We start from the raw sequence: 23766 nt of genomic DNA, 5'->3' as shown, positions 1-23766 counted from the left end.
AAGGTAAATGGATAGCCCCCTTACCTCACAGCATATAAGAAAAGCCTGAGTGTATCCAGTGTAATCCAGCCTGCCTGGATGGTGCCTTGGGTAATCCCTGGATGTGGTCCCTGGTTGTGGGGAGCGGCTGTTACATCCGTGGTGTAAGGGGTCTCCGCATGCTGTGCATATATGATAGCAGGGAAGGTAAAAGGAATCCCAGGATAGTGTAGTATGTTTTAACTACAATTGCGTTTATTGCATAAAAAGTATACAAGGTACTCACATTCAAACAGTAAACAAAACATGTGTATCCACGAGCACCGAGCTCGCCTGCGTCACTTCCGGTTTCCTCTACGTCCCTACATGTTTCGTCAGCGATCACGTGATTTCATCAGCCCTAATGCCTCCCTGCCAGGACACAGCCATTAGCTGCCAGCGCTGATCAGATGCCGATCAGATGCTGGTTTTCCAGCATGCCCATTGACCGGCTTCTGTCGGAAAAGCTGGCATACACATGGGCTAGATTTCGGACGATTTCTGTTGAACGGGGCTGTAGGGACTTGTCCATGCCTTCTTTTCTAAAGTAGGGCCATTTCACACTGATCAGTTTTTGCTTTACTTTTTAAAAGCCCTGCATGCTGCATGTTTGCTGCTGTAAAATGCACCTTTACATTGAAATGTATTGAATATGCATAAAAAAGGCTTAAAAAATGCAGTTGCTTCTTTTGGTGCACTTTTTGAGTCACATGTCCTTTTTTCACAGGTGGAAAACACACTGGAAATGGAGCAACAACGCACCAAAAACGTATATGTGAAAGCAGCCATAATCACTTTTGGTTTTCTTACCAAACCTGATTTTTGCTTAGAAGAGCCTACCTAATTATAATCATCTGATCAGTCTTAGGCCCCATACACACCATAGAATCCATCCGCAGATAAATCCCAGCAAATGGGTTTCAGCGGATAGATCCTATGGTGTGTACATGCCAGCGGATCTTTATCCGCGGATATATCTCCCCTGGGATGGATTTCAGCAGATCGGATATTCGCTGACATGCACAACAAATCCATCTGCTGGAATCCATCCCAACGGATGGATCCGCTGGTCTGTACAGACTCACCGAATCCATCCGTCCGAAGGGATCCCCCGCATGCGTCGTAATGATTTGACGCATGCGTGGAATTCCTTATATGACAGCGTCGCGCACGTCGCCGCGTCATAATCGCGGCGACGGCACGACACGTCATCGCCAGAGGATTTCGGCGCGGATTTCAATGCGATGGTGTGTACACACCATCGCATGAAAATCCGCCGAAATCCACGAGAGGATTTATCTGCGGTCCGCTGGACCGTATTCGCGGATATATTCTATCGTGTGTATGGGGCCATAGTGCTGTAACGGGAAAAACTATAGTGCCTGAATTCCTTAAAGCGGAGTTCCACTCAAAAGTGGAACTTCCGCTTTAAGCACTGCTCGCCCCCTTACATGCCACATTTGGCATGTCATTTTTTTGGGGGGGAGTGGGGGCTTCATTAGGAGTGGGACTTCCTGTCCCACTTCCTACTTCCACCTACGGGCTGCCTAGGCGACTCCTCCACTGCCCCTCCCTCTAGGCCACAGGTGTCAAACACAAGGCCCGTGAGACGAATCCGACCATCCAGACCCTTACTTTCTGCTTTTAAGCAATGAATCCAGCTTCTTCCCAGCAGCAGCATAAGGAAAGGGGGGTGCACTGTGATGTAAGGGAGAGTGGGGGACTCAACTTCTGATGGTGGGGTGGCTCTTGACATATAATATATGGGGAGGGGATGCCCTGGACATCTAATCGTAGAGATACAACCGGCCCTTTTGAGGGCAATCATAATGCCAATGCGGGCCTTGATGAAATTGAGTTTGACACCCCTGCTCTAGGCTATCTCCTGGGACACGTAGCAGGTCCCAGGAGATCGGCTGTCCACTCCGGGAGTGCAGAGCGACTCGCTTATGCGCAGTGCGTGCCCAGCCATGAAGCCGAAAGCTGTCACGGCCGGGTGCCCAGAGTGGCATTGGAGGCGCCGAGGAGAGGAGAGGAGGGACGCCCCAGGCGGCCGCTTCGCTGGACTATGGAACAGGTAAGTGTCTGTTTATTAAAAGTCAGCAGCTACTCTTTTTGTAGCTGCTGACTTTTAATAAACATTAAAAGGCTGGAACTTCACTTTAAGGATAGGATGAACCATCGATCGTATCTCAGGAATAAGGAAGCTCAGAGGATGCCTGAAATTTGATTTGAAAATCAGTGCAGACGTTAGGGAATATTGTTGATCCAATCACACAAGCAGTAAATGACATTTCTAGGGAAGTTCTATATACATACATGCAGATCACATTTAGGTTGCTTAATTTCAAGGAAGCAGCATTTGATTTTTTAGAAAATCACATGGGCCACAGGATGAACTAGATTATTTTTCTGCAACCGCATTGCTTTGAACATAGCTTATTGGCATGTTTTGGTCAACTAGAAAACTGTTCACAAAAGTTATTCCTTTTGCATCTGTTTGGAAACTTGCAGCTAATTAAACCATATTATATTGTTAAAGAAGGCCTGCTGTCTAATTAAAAAGTACAATATATTTTTGAAAATTAGCAGTTCCACAGCTTGAGATGTCTTCTAAGCCCATTGGGGGTAGCTTCAATTACATATAAATGTACTTTTTTCGGTTATCTAATCCAAGCCCAATCAGTTTTAGGCCCAGATTCACGTAGGGCGGCGTAACTATGTGCAGGCGTAGCGTATCTTATTTACGCTACACCGCCGCAACTTAGAGAGGCAAGTGCTGTATTCACAAAGCACTTGCGTCCTAAGTTACGGCGGCGTAGCGTAAATGGGCCGGCGTAAGCACGCGTATTTCAAAGTAGGCAGGTCGTGGGCATGTTGTATTTAAATTAAGCTTGACCCCATGTAGATGCATGGCCGAACGAACGGCGCATGCGCGCGCATGCTCAGTATCACGTCGTATTTACGCCCAAAGATACGCCGGCTCAATGCCTGTGACGTGAACGTAACCTACGCACAGCCCCATTCACGTACGACTTACGTAAACAACGTTTACTTGCTTGTTCCGACGTCCATACCTTGCATGGGCTGCGTCACCTAGAGACCAGCTTTATCTTTACGCCGGCGTATGTCTTACGTAAACGGCGTAACTAATTGCAACGGGCGTACGTACGTACGTACGTACGTTCGTGAATCGGCGTATCTTGCTCATTTACATATTCAACACGGAAATCAACGGAAGCGCCACCTAGCGGCCAGCAGAAATATGCACCCAAGATACGACGGCGTAGGAGACTTACGCCCATTCGGACTTACGACGGCGTATCTGGAGATACGCCGTCGTAAGTCTTTGAGAATCTGGGCCTTAGTGTCTAAATTAACCGTTTGAGCTTTGAAGTGAACAAAAGTTCGGATAGGATGAAAACATCTTTTACATTTTTTTAATAATACAGTCCTATGTGTTTATGTTTACCTGCGCCATCAAAGAATGATGATTGACCATCTGTTTGTATTCACTCTTGGAACTGTTATGCTTTTTAGCCTGCTAATACGTATGGCTCTTTACTCTTGACTTCCCAGTCTGTGTCTCCCTTGGGAAGTATCAAGGGCTTTCTAATGACACCTTCTTCCTCTAGGGTTTGCTGGTTCATTGTGTATTGTTTCTAGATTTTCCAGCCAGTGTTCCTGTGATTCTTAAATTTGAGTGTTGGCCTAATCATGATATCATGAGTTTTTCTTTTAGTCATAAGCTTTCTGGCCCTGATCTCTAGGGTCCTTAGTTTTGACCTGGTCCCAGGACTTTCTTAAAGTGGTTCTAAAGGCAGAAGGTTTTTTACCTTAATGCATTCTATGCCTTAGGGTAAACCTTCTGGGTTCACCCCCCCCCCCCCCAGCCGCTCTAATACTTACCTCAGCCTCATCTCCATCCAGTGATGGGCATGGGAGCATCGGCTCTCCCGTGTCTCTCTCCCCTGATTGTCTCATACAGCAGCAGGAGCCATTGTCAATCACAGCCAAGTGTACCAATAAGAAGAGAATCGGGGGCCAAACCACGCTCCATGTTTAAATGGACGATGTCAAGCTTGCTCGCGTGTCTCCATAACAAGAGGCTTGCTATTTGGGGCACTTGACAGAGGGAGGAATCAGGACTGTCGTCAGGGGACACAAAAAGAAGAGGATCAATGCTGCTTTGTGCAAAACCATTGCACAGAGCAGGTAAGTATAACGGGCCAAATCCACAAAAGGGATACGACGGCGTAACTGTTTTCCATAGTTAGGCAGAAGATCCGGCATGTGTAAGGGACTTACACTGCCGGATCTTAGGATGCAGTACCGCATCTGCCGCTGGGGGCATTTCGTGTCGAAATGCCGCCTCGGGTATGCAAATTAGCACTTACGGAGATCCACGAAGCTTTTCAGCTTCGTTTTTTCTCCGTAAGTTTTAGTTTGCATACGCAAAATTAGGGCTGCTTTTACAAGGTGTAAAGTTAGTACACCATGTAAAAGCAGACCTTTCTGTCCAGCGACACGATTTTTTTAAAATTTTGATTTTTTTTTTTTTCCGCAGTATCTTTTTTTTTTCCCGACGCAACTTTATTGACCCGTCGCAATCCACAAAGCTCGGCGTAACGTAATTTCGCGCTATGCACGTCGGGAAAATGACGTCACGAGCATGCGCAGTACCGCCGGCGCGGGAGCGCGCCTAATTTAAATGCGAATCGCCCCCATTTGAATAGGAACGCCTTGCGCCGGCGGAATTTAAGTTACACAGCCCAAAATTTCTAGGTAAGTGCTTTGTGGATCGGGCACTTAGGTAGAAATTTTAAGGCAGTGTAACTTAAATGGAAAAAAAGTTACGCCGGATCTTTGTGGATTTGGCCCAACATGTTTAATATTTAAAAAAACAAAACACAAAAAAACTTTGGAATCACTTGAAGCTGCAATAACCTAGCCTTGATGGGTTTTTGGCATTGACTGACTTACCCATTATATGGACAACTGCTTATTACCCAGAGATAGGAACTGGAAGCTTAAACTCCATCATAAGAGCAACATTTAAGCAACTGTTTCTGAAAAAGACCTGAGCTATGACATACTAAATCCCTGTACACACGATCGGTTTGTCTGATGAAAACGGACCGATGAACCGTTTTCATCAGACAAACCGATCGTGTGTGGGCCCCATCAGTTTGTTTTCCATCTGTGAAAAAAAAAGAACGTGTTTTAAAATTTTCCTTTGGATAAAAAACTGATAGAAAAAAACTATCGTCTGTGTGGAACTCCATCGGAGAAAAATCCATGCATACTCAGAATCAAGTCGACGCATGCTCGGAAGCATTGAACTTGATTTTTCTCAGCACGTCGTAGTGTTTTACGTCACCGCGTTGGACACGGTCAGATTTTTGACTGATGGTGTGTAGGCAACACTGATGAAAGTCAGCTTCATCGGATATCCGACGAAAAAATCCATCGGACTAGATTCCATCAGCTATCTGATCGTGTGTACAGGGCATAAGGAGCAAAAGTGGCAACATAAAAAATATTTAACGGTATCCCTATGACAATGAAAGTTAGTGGCAGAAGCTTTGTAGAGTTCTTTTTTAAATGTTATGCAATGCAGATGTATTATTCCAAGTATGACAAGAACACAGACAATTCATTATAGCTGAATGTATATTTGGCATGTACAAAACTGAATGGCCCTTTTTGATCTCGGATCTCAGCAGTTTAAAAATGATGTAATGGAAAATGTATAAATGCCCCTCAAGCATGGGAAAATAACTGCAAATGCAAATGGATTTATTTTGGTTTGGTCACTTTAACCCACAGCTCTATTAACATATTCATCTTTCAATGACAAGTACAGTTATTATAAGACAGCTACATAACTACAGCTGCAGCTGGAATAAAATGTATATCATATTTTGCTGTAGGCGTAAATATCTTTTAAATTCTCGTGAGCCAGTCCATGGCTAAGAACAGCGCTTTTCTTTAACCTTTCCCCACCTTATTTCTACAATATATGCATAGACAAAACCAAGCGATCAACTTAAACTGGCCATATGCAGGACTTTACTATCACCCAGTTCACCCAGTCATTTGCTTTTATATATATATAGGGCCGGATTCAGAAAGAGATACGACGGCGTATCTCCTGATACACCGTCGTATCTCTGAGTTCCGCCGGTCGTATCTATGCGACTGATTCAGAGAATCAGTTATGCATAGATATCCCTAAGATCCGACAGGTGTAAGTGTTTTACACCGTCGGATCTTAGGCTGCAATTCCAGGCTGGCCGCTAGGTGGCACTTCCGTATTTTTCCGCGAGGAATATGCAAATGAGGATTTACGCTGATTCAGAAACGAACGACCGCCCGGCGCTTTTTTTTTAGGTCGTTTGCGTTCTGCTTTTTCCGGCGTATAGTTACCCCTGCTATATGAGGGGTAGCTAATGTTAAGTATGGCCGTCGTTCCCGCACCGAGTTTTGAAATTTGACGTCGTTTGTGTAAGTCGTTCGCGAATACGGCTGGACGTAATTTCCGTTCACGTCGAAAACAATGACGTCCTTGCAACGTCATTTAGAGCAATGCACACTGGGATATTTTACGGACGGCGCATGCGCCGTTCAAATAAAATGTAAAAAACGCGGGGTCAACACAAATTTTAATAAAACACGCCCCCTACATCCCCATTTGAATTATGCGGCCTTACGCCGCAACACATACGTTACGGTGCTGTAACTTAGGGCGCAAGTTCTTTCTGAAAAAATAAATTGTGCCCAAAGTCTCCGATACGTTATGCCGGCCGGACAGATACGCCATTGTATCTGAATCCGGCCCATATACTGTGTATATATATATATATATATATATATATATATATATATTATACACACAGTGCCTTGAAAAAGTATATAAATAGTATATAAACAGTAAAAGAGGGAGAACAGACCATATTGGCCCCATAAAGAATGAGGAATGGAATCTGGTTACAAAGAATGGTGAGATGGTGACGGTATTGAATTTATTTTTCTCCTCAGCCTTCAGGAGGGAATTGGGGGCCTTCAGTAACCAAAACTGCAGTGTTTATCCTCATGACACATCACAGGAAGCAACCTCATGGCTAACAGAGGACAGAATTAGAAAAAGACTTGAAAACGTAACATTAATAAGTCACCGGGACCAGATGGCTTGCACCTGAGGGTCCTTAGGGAACTCAGTCAGGTAATTGCCAGACCATTGTTCCTAATTTTTACTGACAGTCTACTGACTGGGATGGTATCAGCTGATTGGAGAAAAGTCAATGTAGCACTAATATTTAAAAAAAAGGGCCAAAATACATCCCTGGGAATTACAGACCAGTTAGCCTAACATCAATAGTATGCAAGCTCTTGAAGGGGATGACAAGGGACTATATACAAGATTTTAGTGAAAACTGTATCATTAGCCGTAATCAGCATGGATTCATGAAGAATAGTTCTTGCCAAACCAATCTATTAACCTTCTTTGAGGTGGTGAGCTGTCATCTAGATAAAGGGAGGCCCGTAGATGTGGTTTATCTGGATTTTTACAAAAGCATTTGACAGTTCCCCATAAATGTTTACTGTACAAAGTAAGGTTGGCATGGACCATAGGGTAAGTACATGGATTGAAAACTGTCTACAATGGCGAGTTCAGAGGGTAGTGATAAAGGGGGGAGTATTTGGAATGGTCAGCGGTGGAAAGTGGGGTCCCCCAGTGTTCTGTCCTGGGACCAATCCTATTTAATTAGTTCATAAACAACCTTATGACCTCATAAAGGTTTTTTATAACCTTACCCTGCTTTAAACTTCTCCACAACTTTTTCCCTGACCTGTCTGCTGTGTTCCTTGGCCTTCATGATGCTGTTTGTTCACTAATGTTCTGTAACAAACCTCTGAGAGCTTTACAGAACAGCTGTATTTATACTGAGAATTAATACACAGGTGGACTGTATTTACTACTTAGGTGACTTCTGAAGGCAGTTGGTTCCGCTAGATTTTAGTTAGGGGTATCAGAGTAAAGGGGGCTGAAGACAAATGCACACCACATTTTTCAGAACACCTTTGGGATGAATTAGACAGAGACTGCAGGCCAGGTCTTCTAGTCCACATCAGTACCTCACAAATGCATTTATGGAAGAATAGTCAGACATTCCCATACTCCTAAACCTTGTGGAAAGCCTTCTCAGAAGAGTTAAAGCTGTTATAGCTGCAAAGGGTGGGCCAACTCAATATTGAACCCTACTGACTAATATTGGGATGCTATTAAAGTTCATGTGAGCCTGATAAACAGGCATCCCAATAATTTTGATAATATAGTGTACTTGTGTGTTAACCAGCGTTTTGTTGTAATTTTTCTACAAGCATTTCCTATTGCCTGCTTGCAAACTTTTTTGTTTCTTTTACCAGAGCAACTTTCTACCTTTAATATTTAGTTTGTGTTAACTGAGTTAGCATTATGATTCCACCAGCAGTTGCATTTTTTTGTTGATGTGCTACATGTTTTTAAAAAAAATATCTGAAGGGCAAAAAGTACGAAGCTCCCCTGCAGTAGCTGCATCGTTTCACTGGCAACTGCTGTGCTGTGAGCACACATTGGTTGGTGAACTTTGCCACAGATATAATTGTGTTGGTTTTAATTATCTCATAAAATAATTCCTTTTGTCTTCAGTCATAAAATACTGCAAACACAATCTGCCTTTGAAGCTGTGACAGTGAATTTGAAGTGTAGAAATATTAAAATATTTTAGGCTTAGCTTTCCTTAGGAAACCAGATTTATTTTGTAATTCAGAGATTAAAAGGTCTGATGTTAACAAGAACACACATCAAACAGTCTTATATATAAATAAAAGCACATGAATATGAGGATATGAAAGTTATTTGCTTGTTTCTATTTGCGAAAACCAAGCAAAAAAAATGGGAGTAAATAGAATTATGTAAGATGTACAAACATAGCACAAATATGACTGCAAAAAGATACATATGCAAATTGTGATTGTCGGAGCCAGAAATAAGGGGTCCTGTATAACAAAAAGTTTGTTATGTGAATAATCACTGTGATGTGTCTAATATGTGTATGTTTTAGGATCGTCAGCTTCATCTAATAGCCATAATTTCAATATTTTCCTGAAGTATCTAAAGCAGGAAAATACTGCATTAAAGGGGTTTTAAAGGTAAAAAAAAAATCCGTAAATAGCTTTCTTTACCTTAGTGCAGTCCTCCTTCACTTACCTCATCCTTCGATTTTGCTTTTAAATGTCCTTATTTCTTCTGAGAAATCCTCACTTCCTGTTCTTCTGTCTGTAACTAAACACAGTAATGCGAGACTTTCTCCCTGGTGTGGAGAAAGCCTCTTGAGGGGGGAGGGGGCGAGCAGGAGTGACAGGACGCCCACTAACACACTGCCCCTTTCTCTATCTGCAAAGTAGAAAGAGTCCGGACCCTCCTGCTCACCCCCTTCCCCCTCAAGAGGCTTTCTCCACACCAGGGAGAAAGTCTCGCATTACTGTGTTTAGTCTTGCCGGTCCAGGTTCCTTCTCACTTTTTCCATATACATCAGCGTAAAATCCTGCAGTTTGTTTGGGGTTCTAAAAGGCCCAGGATCAAGAGACAGGTTTTATATGCCTGCAAAGTCAATGGTGGTCTCTCAGTTCCCAATCTGCAGGTTTACTATATGGCCGCGGGCATAGCCGCCCTTTCTCATCTTCATGAGCAACAACAAATGCCATTGTGGGCCACCATCGACGTAGTGGATTCTCATCCGATACCTTTAGCTTCTCTCCACTGGCTCCCTCGAGCGCACTGTTCAAGCACTATAGGTCCTTGTCTGGCTCACTCGCTCCGGCTGTGGGATACGGTTAAATATTCAGCGGCCTGATCTCCCCCCATCTTCCCCTACTGCGCCTCCTTCATTGCCCACTATTCCCACCCATTGCAGTTCTCGTGGTGGACCGAGAATGGTTTTGTGGATGTTCAGTCCCTGTTTACCCCCACTAGGATTGTCCCTTTTGCAACCTTACGTTCCTCTCATGATATCCCCCTTCGGGAGCATTATAGTTATCTGCAACTCTGACACTTTCTTTTGCAACTTATAAAGTCCCAACCTACCCCTTATATGTTGACCCCTTTGAAAGCCTTTGCAGATCACGCCCCCAATCCTCTAGTCTAATTTCCTTGATTTATGCGGCCATAATTTCTTCTAAAAGGGGGCGTGGCCAAGACCGGCATGTGAGAAGACGTGTGTCTCACAGCTCCTCCGCAATACCTGCTATTGATCCTCTCCCAGCAGCGATCCGACGGTTCTGACCGGCTGTTTCGCTGGCTACTCACCCGGACATCCTCCCGGTTCATCCACCGGCTCACTGCACCCGTGGAATGGCTAAAAAACTGGACGACTGGCCCCCGCTCGAGATCCAAGATGGCGCCACCGCGGCCCGGACTCTCCGCACACCACGAGGCGCCGACAAGCTCAAAGGGGAGACCAGCAAAAAAGCTGCAAAGACACAGGGTAAGGAATACCCTAGAGATATGACCTTTTTTACCCAGAAGCTTGGGGGCCCCCAGGATCAAGACACAGGGGGGGGAGCAGAACGGGCCATGGACTCGGGGCAGGCCTTGCAGGGACAGGCGGATGGCGGGGCCTGGAGATGTGTGGAACGAGTGGATGGGGTGGAACAATCCCCCTCCATGCCTACAGACCTGGAGTCAGGGGCTGGGGAAGCAGAGCAACCGACGCTGGCTGAAATACTTAGAGCGGTCCATGTATGCACAGCGTCAGTGAACACATTGAAAGAACAGTTTGGGGGCCTCAGAGAGGAGGTATCCCTGCTAAGGCAAAACATGCAAAAAATGAGGGAGCGTACTACAGCTGTCGAGAGCAGGGTGAGTGAAGTGGAAGACAGGCTGCCCCCAGTTGCCCGTGAGGCTCATGCGGCCATTCAACTGGCTAGAGACACTAACAACAGGGCTGATGACATCGAAAATCGTTTACGCCGCAATAATGTGCGCATAGTGGGGTTGCCGGAGAAGACAGAGGGCCGGGACCCCACCTCCTTTATTGAAAGCTGGCTAGTGGAAATATTTGGGAAGGAGGCCTTCTCCCCATTCTTTACTGTGGAAAGAGCGCACCGCACACCCGGCCGCCCACCGCAGCCTGGGGCCCCCCCTAGGCCTATCCTGGCTAAATTGCTGCACTATAGAGACAGAGAGGCGGTGCTGAGGCACGCTAGAGAGAAGGCCAACGTCCAGGTTAATGGTGTCCGGGTGTCCTTCTACCCGGACTTTTCTGCTGAGGTGCAGCGTCGCCGGGCGAAATTTTCAGATGTGAAGAGGCGTCTTCGCGCACTACAACTACCTTACGCTATGCTGTACCCTGCTAAGCTGAGAGTCACTGCCAACCGGCAAGCCCAATTCTTTGAATCAGCCCAAGACGCTGCACAGTGGCTCGACCGCAATGAACAGGCCCTGCGTCTCCGTGAGAGAGAAGAGGAAGGTGACTGACCCTACAGAAGATGAAGCAGGTTGTTACGTTTTAAGTTCTGGGTTCGGTGCACTGCCAGCACTTTTACAGTGGGGGGTTTGATTCGGTTCCCCTCTTCCCCTGATGGGGGTGGTGGGTTTGAAATCCCCACCCGTTGATTTTTGCACAAAGTTCCCCTTTTATTTTTGTTTCACCCCTTCATCTATTACCTACTTACCTTTTCCTGGATGACTATGTTTTTGTCATGTTCTGCTGGGAGACATTATATCAGGATGTGAACTCTGAGTTGTCTTGTAAAGGTGCAAGAAAAATGCGATTTCTCCACAAAGCAGGTGGAGTAAAAGTGCCTTATTATGGTCCGCTCCATGTTGGAGCCGAGGGGTCGGCCCTGTTGGTGACCTGGACTTTTTCTTTTTTTTTTGTTGAACTACAGTACTGTTTCCGGAATACTGGCCATGAATATGGGTCTGGCCCGTTGGCAACCCAGGCCTTTTGTTTGCTGAACTTTTACCTACTACATCGAGAACTATGTTTGCTCACTGCCGCACTGAGGTGTCATGACTGTCCTCTCCTGACCACTCCTGGGCCTCTAGGTACTAGCCTAAGGCCGATGCAGTCACTTCCAATGTCTATACCCTTTAATTCATGCATTTTATTTCCCAATGGCTGAAATACCTATAGTATCGTGGAACGTGAGGGGCCTTGGTTCTCCACTGAAGCGTATGATGGTATCTACTTGTTTGAAAAAATATCACCCTATGATTTTATGCATGCAGGAAACACATTTAACCGCAGAAACGCAATGCTGTCTTAAATATGCCTGGGTGGGTAAGGCCTACCATTCTACTCACACCTCTTATTCCAGGGGTGTGAGTGTAATGATACACGCCGCTGTTGAATTTCAGGAATTGGATGTTTGTATTGATGCGGAGGGGCGATTTATTTTTTTGCATTGCCGGGTGGGTAAGCTGGTTTGTATATTAGCATGTATTTACATACCCCCGCCGTTTACAGTGGCGGTGCTCCGTTTGCTGCTGACCTATTTGGAGGGCAGGCCGGACCTTCCGCTGTTAATTGTGGGGGACTTTAATTGCTGGCTGAGTCCCTCGCTGGACCGACACCCCATTTCTGGGGTTTCGTCCACTCCGAGGGACTCTCCATTGCTGAGATTGCTCACCGAGGTAGGATGGATAGATGTATGGAGGGCAAGGAATCCATTGGAGAGGCAGTTTTCCTGCTTTTCCAAGACTCACGGGACATTGTCTAGGATAGATCTGGTGGTGGGCAACCCCGCAGTGCTCCCATCCATCTCGGAAGTGACGTATAGGCCCCGCAGTGTCTCTGACCACTCACATGTGGTGACTAACTTGATTATCTCCCCACCCTCTACACTTCCAAGATCCCCATGGAAATTTAACGCCTTTTGGCTGGAACTTTTTCTGTCGCACGAGGAGGTGGAGCGGAGCATGCGGGAATTTTTAGATAGAGAGAGCTTTGTTGAATCACCATCCGAGCAGTGGGACGCATTTAAAGCATATGTAAGGGGACTCCTTATCCGGGAAATTACCAGGGTGAAGAAGGATTCTTCGGGGCTCAAAGAGGACCTTGAAAAACAGGTCACGGCCCTGGAGGAAGCTTTCGTGCAGGCCCCCACTGAGGCTGCGAGGGAGGTGTGGCAGTCAGCTCAATCAGCTTATGAGCGGCTGCTGGCCTCCAAGGCTGAAAAGAAGCTATTCTTCTCCAGACTGGCTTTTTTTGAGGAGGGCGAAAGTACAGGGCGTATGCTTGCTAGAATAGCTAACTCCCAGCAGAGAGCTCCCAGTATTGGTGCAATTAAAAACAGAGAGGGCAAGATAGTGAATTCCCCGGACCAGGTCCTGGCAGAACTGGCTAGATTCTATGAGACTTTGTACCTCCCGACGGAGCTATTCACTCGGACAGAACTACTGACTTACTTACAAGACATTGACTTCCCCCGACTGGGTACTGTGCAAAGGAAGGCCTTGGATGCCCCCTTCACTTTAGAAGAACTGCAGGTAGCGCTGGCTGCATTCCCTAACTGTAAGGCTCCGGGGGCAGACGGATTGCCCATTGAAGTTTACAAGCACTATGCAGGCCTTCTCCTGCCAAGGTTGCTGGCGGTATTTAATTCGGCCAGGGAACGACAGTCTTTACCTCCCTCCATGACCACTGCCAATATTGTATTGATACTCAAGCCTGGTAAGGATCCGTTGGATCCAGGCTCCTATAGGCCGATATCACTGCTCCAGAGCGACATTAAACTGCTGGCCAAAATGCTAGCGATCAGGTTGAACGGGGTCATTACAAGCTTGGTTCATCCTGACCAAGCAGGATTTATGCCTGACAAGTCAACGGCTGTCAACCTGCGTAGGTTGTACCTTAATATGCAATCCCCGGCAGATAATGTAGGACAGAGGGCCTTGCTCTCACTGGACGCTATGAAGGCCTTCGATAGCGTGGAGTGGGAGTACCTATGGGAGGTCCTGGAGAGGTTCGGTTTTGGGGAGTCCTTCGTCTCTTGGGTCCGTCTGCTATACTTTAACCCGAAGGCGGCCATTCGGTCGGCGGGGGCGGTCTCGCACACTTTTTCCTTGGGAAGGGGCACGCGACAGGGGTGCCCGTTGTCACCCCTGTTGTTCGCCTTGGCGATAGAACCCCTTGCAATTAAAATCAGAGCCAGCCCAGAGATAGTGGGGTTCAGGTACGGGGATAGACAAGAAAAAATAATGCTGTATGCTGACGATACCATGATTTTGTTAGGAGATGTAGAGGACTCACTGACGGGGGCTATGACTGTGATACGGGAGTTTGGTACATTCTCAGGGCTACAGATAAACTGGACCAAGTCCTCACTAATGCTTATTGATGAAGGGGGGGCTCCTCCGACCTCTTCCACGGTACCCCTGACTACCTCATTCAAATATCTGGGTATCCAGGTGACGCCCAGGATATGTGAGTATGGAAGACTGAATGTGTCCCCATTGCTCCAAAAATTTCGTGACCGTATCAAAACGTGGAATTCTCTCTGCCTGTCTGTTGCAGGCAGGGTAAACCTGATCAAAATGATCCTTATGCCCCAGCTGCTTTATGTACTGCATAATGCCCCCACGGTGGTGACTCTGAAGATATTTAGAATTGTCAACTCCTTGTTTCGCTCACTCATCTGGAAGAACCGCACCCCTAGGATTAAGCTGGAACATCTCCAGTGCCCGAAGGATCAGGGGGGGCTTGCCCTCCCTAATCCCTGGTTATACTACATAGCTGCCCAGCTACAACAGCTGGTAGGCGTGGTTCGCACTGGGGAGAGGGGGGAGGGGGAGGGAGGAGGCTCCTCTGAAATGGTGATGCTCCACACAGTTGGGAGGGAATCGGTGGCGCCTGCCCTGGAGGCACAGGCCTTCGGAAAACCAAACAAACAATACCCCACTTATAACCTCATGCAAAAAGTATGGAACAAAGTTAGGTATCTACAGGGAGTGACGGGGTACACGGAATACAGCCCTATTTGGTCGAATGATTCGTATCCCGAATTGGCCAAGCTACAGCATGGGGCGCTTTGGAGGAGGTATGGGATAGTCAAACTGGGACAGATATTTTGTAACGGGCAACTCCTTCCGTTTGAGGCTTTGCGGGACCTTTTTAAGCTACCACAGTCGATGCTGTTTTATTATATGCAACTTAGCCATGCAGTGAGAGCTCAGGGGGACGCTTCGGAATGGTCCCCCTCCCCTACCCCTCTGTTTAATTTGATCGCGAGAGCGACTACTACTAAGGGATTCATATCGCAATGTTATAGTATGCTGCTACAGGGCTTCATGACTAAGCACCCGCTGAAAGTGAGGGCCAAGTGGGAGGGAGATGTGGGCCCGATGGACGGCGAACAGTGGGATGAGGCTCTGCAGGCTGTACCAGTTTGTTCCCTAAATGTGTCCCATAAAGTATCACAACTATACCTGCTATTGAGGGTGTACTACACCCCTCACAGACTGTTTGCAATGGGGCTTCGGCCCAACCCGCTATGCACCAGGTGTAAGAGGGATCATGGTGACCTGATCCACCTACTGTGGAGGTGTCCGAAGCTTCACCCCTATTGGGTGGGGGTAGTGGACACCATTAATAGGGTGTTCAAGATATCAATGCCTATTGACCCGAAACGGTGCTTGCTTCTTATTTTGGAAGACCTGGAATGGGAGGAGGTTACTAGAGTGGCGGTCATTAGATCTTTGTTCCTAGCTCGGAAACTTATAATGTCTCATTGGATAGCGGAGGAACCTCCCAGTATGAAGGAGTGGATCAATATAATGGGGGAAATGCTCCGAAAGGAGAAGGTGATCTACCAACATAGAGGATGCTCCCAGAAGTTTGAGAAGCTGTGGGGCGGGTGGCTAGATGTACCGGGCTTGGCCCCGGTGGACCTGGTCACGGGTAGAATACTCGGTTGATCAAAGCAACTTGAACCTTGGTCGGTCACGGTGGACGGCCTCTGGATTATGGGTGACGTTCCTGGGAGGTGGGGGAGACCGGGTGGGGTCGGGGGGAGTGGAATTAACCATGTATGTGGGCGGCGAAGTGTTATGGTTTACAGCTGCTGAAATTTGTATTGGAATGTAATCTGATGCTTGATGCCTGAAAATTTTCTCGATGTATGTAAGTTTTTACCAGTGCTTCAATAAACTTTTCTTTTGGATAAAAAAAAAAATTTCTTCTAAAAGGCCTCCGCTGAGACCTTTTAATTTACAGTGGGAGGCGGAAGTAGCTTGACTCGGAGGATTGGAGGAGTATGACTATTGCTCTACCCAAATGCTCTAGAAATGTTCTCTTCTTGGAGAATGCTTATAAAGTGTTTTACAGGTGGTATTATACCCCAGCCAGATTGACGACTTTTATCCCGTCCTATTAGCCCTTATGTTTCCGTGGATGTTCTCAGGAGGGCACAAATAGCACACATCTGGTGGACTTGTCCCAGGGTGTGCAGACTGTGGGTCAAAGTTTATACGCTCCTTCGCAATCTCTTTAACATCAATTTAAAGAGGAGACCTATTTGAGGCCCTTCTTTGGAAACCAATCATGGAACTCCTCCGTCCGAAACGCCAATTGGCATCGCATATTTTTACTGCAACTAAATTGACCATAGCTAGGGCTTGGAAATCGCTGGCCCTCAGTTTCGAGGCCATTAAAAATTGTGTGAACGACATCATGAGATCGGATGTCAATCTCCTGCTGACCACACCTGACCACCCTTGGATCTCCAAGGGTTTTTTCTTATTGTGCCTTGAAATGATCGTTCCGTTTCTACTAGTTTATCTATTTATTTATTTTATTTTTATATTTTTTTTGGTTTGTTTTTTACACCTATGTATTGAACTGTTGAACTATAACTTTTCAATAAAACCCTTTGTACAAGAAAAGTCCTCCAGTAATTTTTGTAATACAATTCAAATACAGAAACACCCCTATTTGTCTTATTTTGTTTAATATCATAAATATTTTTTTTAAACTGTTTGGTGGACAAAATCACTTATAATTATTTTTCTTATAAGCTTGCAAACAGACAATTCTATAGCTCAACGCATTTCGTGGGTGAAAATCCTCTTCTTCAGGAGTTGATAATGGGGTAATAAAAGGTAACTTGGCTAAACTTAAAAAAAGGCTAGAAAAGTCAATAATTAAATAATCAAAAACAGAACACATAAATATATTGCATCAATGTGTGCTGAGTGAAAGTATCTGAGTGACTAGCATACAACCTGAACAATCCAAGGAGAGGACCCCGGAATACAAGGCAAAAAGTATTACCCCCGGCTGTCAAGGACCACCTCCCCTTCCCCCGACGACACCACAGGCACGTGCGTTCTTCTGGAAACTCTCATCTATTAATGTGGGTCATAAAAATAATGACCACAAGAAAAGCAAAAAGGGAGCACCTAAAATATTACTGATCCCCCTTCTATCTACATTCCATTCTTTAAATGTACATGAATACCTTATATTTAACCCCAGGTGCATTTAGGTCCCTAGAATACAGGGCACAAAGTACAGCAGACACGGAGGTTTTGATAACACCACAGGCCAACTTGGGGGACTATAAATGGGGCAGATGTTCCCCATGGATCAGTAGGGCCTCTGTGATGACACTTTGAGCACTTTAATGGGGCTATTCTATAGTATAATGAAGCTTGTTTATTTATAGAGGATATAACACCACAAGGGGGCTTAATGAGCTATTTCTACATCCAACAAAGCTTGCTAAAGAAAGCTTGCTAAAAGGATAACAAATACTCTATACCAGGGGTGGCCAACCAGTGGCCCGCGGAGCTCTCTGATGTGGCCCGCGACCTCCTACTCTGGAATGGCAGGTTTGGCAAGCCCAGATCGCAGGTTGCCGACCGGCCATACTACAACATCAGTGTTGTGAATGAAGCTGGTGGTAGAGGAAGAAAGAGGCTGCGGAGCAGAGCCCCATAAGCCGATGTGTCCTCTACAGCGCCGGCTTTTTCCACAGGCGGAGTCTATGGCAAAGTTCAGCTAACCCGCAGGTTAGACACAGGTGCACTAGACTGCACCCGCGGTGTGGGTAAACCGCAGCACATCAGTGAGAAAGCAGTCTTATACCCTTTTCACACGATCAGCCCGACCAAATGGGACCCTCAATTCACCTCTACAGAGCGACAGATGTCCATTTACACCAACCTACCTCCAATCCGAAAAACAGAAGGAAATTTGTCACCTTCCATCTGGGTGGATTGGAGGACCAATAGAGTAGCCGTGACCTGTCATCCACCCGCTCTGCTCATTGTGGCCCACTACTGGATACCAAGTTGCTTAAGTGGCCCTCGTTCTTCAAAAGGTTGGGCACCCCTGCTCTATACTATAATTTGATACATTTTGTGGTGTGGGGCTATATTAATATGTCTATTCTTTTGCCCTGTATTCTGGGGTAAAAAATGTTTAGGCTTTAGAACCACTTTAAATTAAAAATGCAATTTATTATGATTATTTTATACAACAATTCTTCTTTAATATTAGAGCATTGAAAGTACTTTGGGAAGGAAATAGGTTGTATGAGCCGCATTTGCATTTTGAAGCTTCAGGTTCTAAGGGTAATAGACTGTTTTTATTTTTAAGTCAGCATTTTGAATGACATTTTAATCTTTCTGAATGTAACTTAGCAGCTTTAAAACTCCGCAGCCTACAATTGTTTGTGATTAATGTGTACTTGTCCCACCTTGCGAGAACTAGGCGACCTTAAAATATATTCTTTACAGCCTGAGCGTGCTTGCTAAATGTTTTTTTTTCCTTGCTAGTGAAGTGCGTGTGTAAATATAATATTTCTCATTTATAATCTGTAGACAATGTACCTTGAGAGTATTTCCATAGTAATGGAAACATTCTGTATTTTATATTCTTCATGAATTTTAATAGTCTTAATGGGACTTGTAACATTCTGATCACTGTTTTATTCTGATTTGCAGGTTACACGTCGCCAGTCAAAGACGATCACATCATATTTCCAATGAGGTACATTTTAATTACCAGAACTTACAATTTATTAGGTAAAAATAATGCATGTTAGGTCAGATATAAGTAGCAGGTTGTGGTTTTAAAATGCATACTAACAAAAATAAATGTCTTTCATGTAAAGCTGCATTAGCATGATGGTTAAGACTTTTCCAGTACTTACAATTAAAAGTCCCATGAGAGTCCCATTTATAAAGACATGACTAAGGGAACAAAGCAGTACCCAGAGTGACCACTCAGGTTTCAACTTTTATTATTTAGTGTATATTCACACCAGATAATCTTGAAATGCATTCTGAATGCATATACAGTAAAAAGGAATGTACTCCAATTAGACTAGTTAACACCATTATGTTGCAGTGCCCTTAAAATAGTATAACATTATATTTTTACAATGAAATGTGCATAAATGAGCATATGAACTAGTATAAATATAGAAACATCTCCATGAGGAGACAAGGTCCATCACCTATAAGCTTGAGGAGCTCCTAGTCCTCTGCTGCTGGTCACGTGTTCAAAATAAAAAAATAAAACTGCCTTTGGGATACAGAGTAAAACTAAATAATGAATATCAATTAACTGTTTTAAATGGTCATACAAATATACATTTGAAATCAGAAATGTATTATTTTTTGGCAATAACATGGTGTGGGTAGATTTCTGCCAGTCACGGCTGTGTCACCTGCCTCCAGCCTGTGTCTTAGAATAAGAGGGAGGTGATGCCTTCATCAATCTACATGTAATATCCCACCTCCCATTGTGTTTAGCTGGTTAGAGGGCATGGAGGAGGGGGGAGGGAGTGGGCTGTCATTTACCACTGTCTATACGCCCACATGTGTGACTCTATAGTCACATGGACTGCTCAGATGTGATAGGGAGGAAATGCTCAGCATAGAAACTCACTGAAAACTGAGCATGTGCAGAGCTGCCAACACTGCTCTGCAAAATCCCCAGCTGAATTGGGGACATGGACAGAAGGGGGATATAGAAAGCAGCAGGATCAACTAGGTTTTTTGAAGAATACAGAAAACAAATCTAATAGTGAGTATGAACAGCATGTAATACAGAATTTATTGATATTTTTTTTATGATGTGGGTTTAGTGACACTTTAAGATAATGTTAAAAAAGTAAAAAGCTTGTAAAGAATGCATTGTAATGCCAAAGCTTGGGTGCATTACAGTATAAGTACTTAGCTCAAACATCCATTTTGTTGTACACTGACAGTTTTTAAAATTGTTAATTTGTTAATGTACTGAACTGAGGCAAAGATATGTAAAGTGAACCTTTGCACCGAACATGAAATAAAATGCAGCTGAAATCTTACCTTTAATGCTCCTGCAGGGGTTAGAATTATTGCAGTGAAGTGAACTCAGGTTCAGAGTTAGGTTCACTTCAATTTATTCATTCTGTTGAAGTGGCAGTAGAGTTGTTGTGTGGTATGTATTATCTTTCTTTGAACCTTGATGTATTATGTGTTCCATTGCTCAGGGGCAATTATTTGTTATCAGGGACAGACAGTGGAATAAACACTAGTTCCCTTTTTGGCATAAAGTTAGGCCCACTTCAGTACTTCGGTTCCATTGTTCTGTAGAAGAGGTGACAGAGTTCTTTTTTGTACTTTTTTTGTACAACGCATTACCTTTTTTTCAGTCATTTTATGACTCGGGGACAGTTATTTGTTAATAGCTTTTATTGGTCATTGAAGGACAGTAATGCCATCCACATGTTTTTTAGGGGTTATTTTTTTTTTATTTACATTTTTTCAGTGCATTTAAAGTGGTTGTAAAGTCAGAAGGTTTTTTATCTTAACCACTTACCCCCCGGACCATATTGCTGCCCAAAGACCAGAGTACTTTTTGCGATTCGACAATTGCGCGGTCGTGCGACGTGGCTCCCAAACAAAATTTGCGTCCTTTTTTTCCCACAAATAGAGCTTACTTTTGGTGGTATTTGATCACCTCTGCGGTTTTTAGTTTTTGCGCTATAAACAAAAATAGAGAGCCAATGTTGAAAAAAATGAATATTTTTTACATTTTGCTATAATAAATATCCCCCAAAAATATATAAAAAAACATTTTTTTTCCTCAGTTTAGGCCGATACGTTTTCTTCTACATATTTTTCGTAAAAAAAAATCGCAATAAGCGTTTATTGATTGGTTTGCGCAAAAGTTATAGCGTTTACAAAATAGGGAGTATTTTTATGTCATTTTTATTATATTTTTTTTACTAGTAATGGCGGCGATCAGCGTTTTTTTTTTCGGTATTGCGACATTATGGCGGACACTTCGGACACTTTTGACACATTTTTGGGACCATTGGCATTTTTATAGCGATCAGTGCTATAAAAATGCATTGGATTACTATAAAAATGCCACTGGCAGTGAAGGGGTTAACACTAGGGGGCGGGGAAGGGGTTAAGTATGCCTGGGTGTGTTCTTACTGTGGGGGGGGGGGGTGGCCTCACTAGGGGAAACACTGATCCTCGGTTCATACATTGTATGAACCGAAGATCAGCATTTCCCCGGCTGACAGGACCGGGAGCTGTGTGTTTACACACACAGCTCCCGGTCCCCGCTCTGTAACGAGCGATCGCGTGTGCCCGGCGGCGATCGCGCCCGCCGGGCACACGCACGGGAGTCGGGGGCGAGCGGGGGGCGCGCGTGCGCGCCCCTAGTGGCGGCTGGGAGAGAGGACGTCATATTACGTGCTCTCGCCCAGCAGAGCCACCTTGTGGACGTATAATGACGGTGCGCGGTCGGCAAGTGGTTAATGCATTCTATGCATTAAGGTAAAAATCCTTCTGTATGCAGCAGCCACCCTCAGCCCTCCTAATACTGTACTTACCTAAGCCCATCTCTCCAGCAATGTCCACTAGTTCCTCGGCTGTCCGGGACTCTCCTCCTGATTGGCTGAGACACAGCAGCAGTGCCATCGGCTCCCGCTGCTGTCAATCAAAGTCAGTTAGCCAATTGGGGGCCAAACCGGGGCTCCGTGTGTGAATGGACACAGGGAGCTGTGACTCAGCCCGGGTGCCACCATAGCAAGCTGCTTGGTGTCAGTAGTTTTTTATTTTATGTAATTTTTTAACAATTACATTTGTTATTTTTTTTTTACAATTACATTTTGTAATTTCTTTTTTTCTTATCGGCCCTGTTGGTGGGTTTTCATGAATTATCAGAAGTCTAGTCCTCTGACATCTCCCCTTTGAGACAGAGAAAGGGACTGAGGACACGGATTCCCTTGTCCCTTTCTCAGCATTGAAAATGAATGAGCATTCTTAAACTGAAGCAGAGTAATCACAGGTTACTCTGCTCAGTTATTATAGGACACAGGAGTGATCTGTAGCGATCACTCTGTATGTCCAATTCAGACAAGAAAGGGGCCGGTAAATTACATATTTACCAGCCCCTTCCTCTGCTCTCCATTCTGACACATCCCCTGCAGCCGGCGGGAGAGGAAAGGAGGGAAGCCGGCTGTGGGGGAGTAGGAGGGGGCGGAGGAGGAGCATAGATGGGGGCGAAGGAAGACACCGGGGGCGGAGGAAGACACCGGGGCAGAGCAATACACGAGGGGGCAGTCAGGGATGATTGGTGCAGAGGTGGAAAGCTGCAAGCACCGATTGCCCTGTATGGCATTTCAGCAGACAGTTATAGTAGGTAGAGTAGGAGAAGCGGCTTACAGGACAGCTGAAATGCCATAAAGGGAGATTGGTGCTTGCAGCTGTCCCCCGCCGCACCGATCATCCCTGACTGTCAAGGGACAATAATCCATGGGTGCAGGGTGGGTCACAGTGCAGGGTGGGTCACAGTGTCACGCCCCCCCCCCCCCCCAGGGGCCCATGTGCAGCTAACACCCTGCATCCATGGATGATATGCCACTGGCTTAGTCACCCCCTAGCATCTTGCATATGTGTATTTTCTACATCCATGATATTTCTATTCTCCAGTTCCTGGTCTTTATGCTTATCTTACAGTTTTTGATGTTCTTGCCAACTTTGGGGTATTCCCAGCTCACTCCCTCTGCTATGTTCTATAAAATATAAAATGATTGAAAGTTTCAACAGGTGGAGTAGGACCCCATCATAATGGCCATAGTGGGTATGCAGACCTGGGGGCAGAGATTTTACCACCACAGTCCATGAGAGATAAAAACCATTAGGTAACTAATCTTGCATATCTCAGAATCTAAAAGATCAATTTTGGTAACACTGACCCTTTTATATTTAATTACATTTTAAATGTATTTGTGAGAGCAAATGTACATACTGGTTCCCAAATTCTCCTTTTTTTTTACATCTTTACATATACATGTATGCTGCAGTAATTACTTTTCTATTAGTAATAATATTGTCCGATTGGTCATGGTAACTATGGTAACCCAATGCAGATTTATGTTTTTATATAGGTATAAGCATATCTTCCTTAGACTTTGACATTGCTGTTAAAGTTAGACAGCGTTTTTTTTTTTTTAGCAAAATTAATTGGTCCTCACCGTAGTAGTAGTCGTCTGTACATGCAGAGTAAACTATTATTTTCCAGCCAACCATCTTATTATATGTTTAATTTTCCACATGCTGGCAGTCCATCATACATTCACAATCTGAATTTATTAGGTAAAGTATTTTGTAATGCAGTGGACAATAAAAAAAGATAGAAATCCTTGGGCACCACTATGTGTGACAGCAGTAGAGGGACTAATAGTGGAAAG

General features: G+C 44.9%; 1 protein-coding gene across 3 annotated transcripts in view; it reads left to right on the top strand.

Annotated features, from left to right (window-relative positions):
- Positions 1–23766, top strand: part of THRB (thyroid hormone receptor beta) — a 554536-nt gene that overhangs the window by 314710 nt on the left and 216060 nt on the right. For all 3 annotated transcript variants that reach the window (XM_040353002.1, XM_040352998.1, XM_040352999.1), the window contains one exon: positions 19013–19058. The gene's annotated coding sequence lies outside the window, so the exon portion shown is untranslated. The remainder of the gene's footprint in view (positions 1–19012; positions 19059–23766) is intronic.

Source organism: Rana temporaria, chromosome 5 (genome assembly GCF_905171775.1).
Source record: "Rana temporaria chromosome 5, aRanTem1.1, whole genome shotgun sequence".
Lineage (NCBI taxonomy): Eukaryota > Metazoa > Chordata > Amphibia > Anura > Ranidae > Rana > Rana temporaria.
Note: the sequence above shows the minus strand (reverse complement) of the source record. Positions and strands in the feature narration are given on the sequence as shown.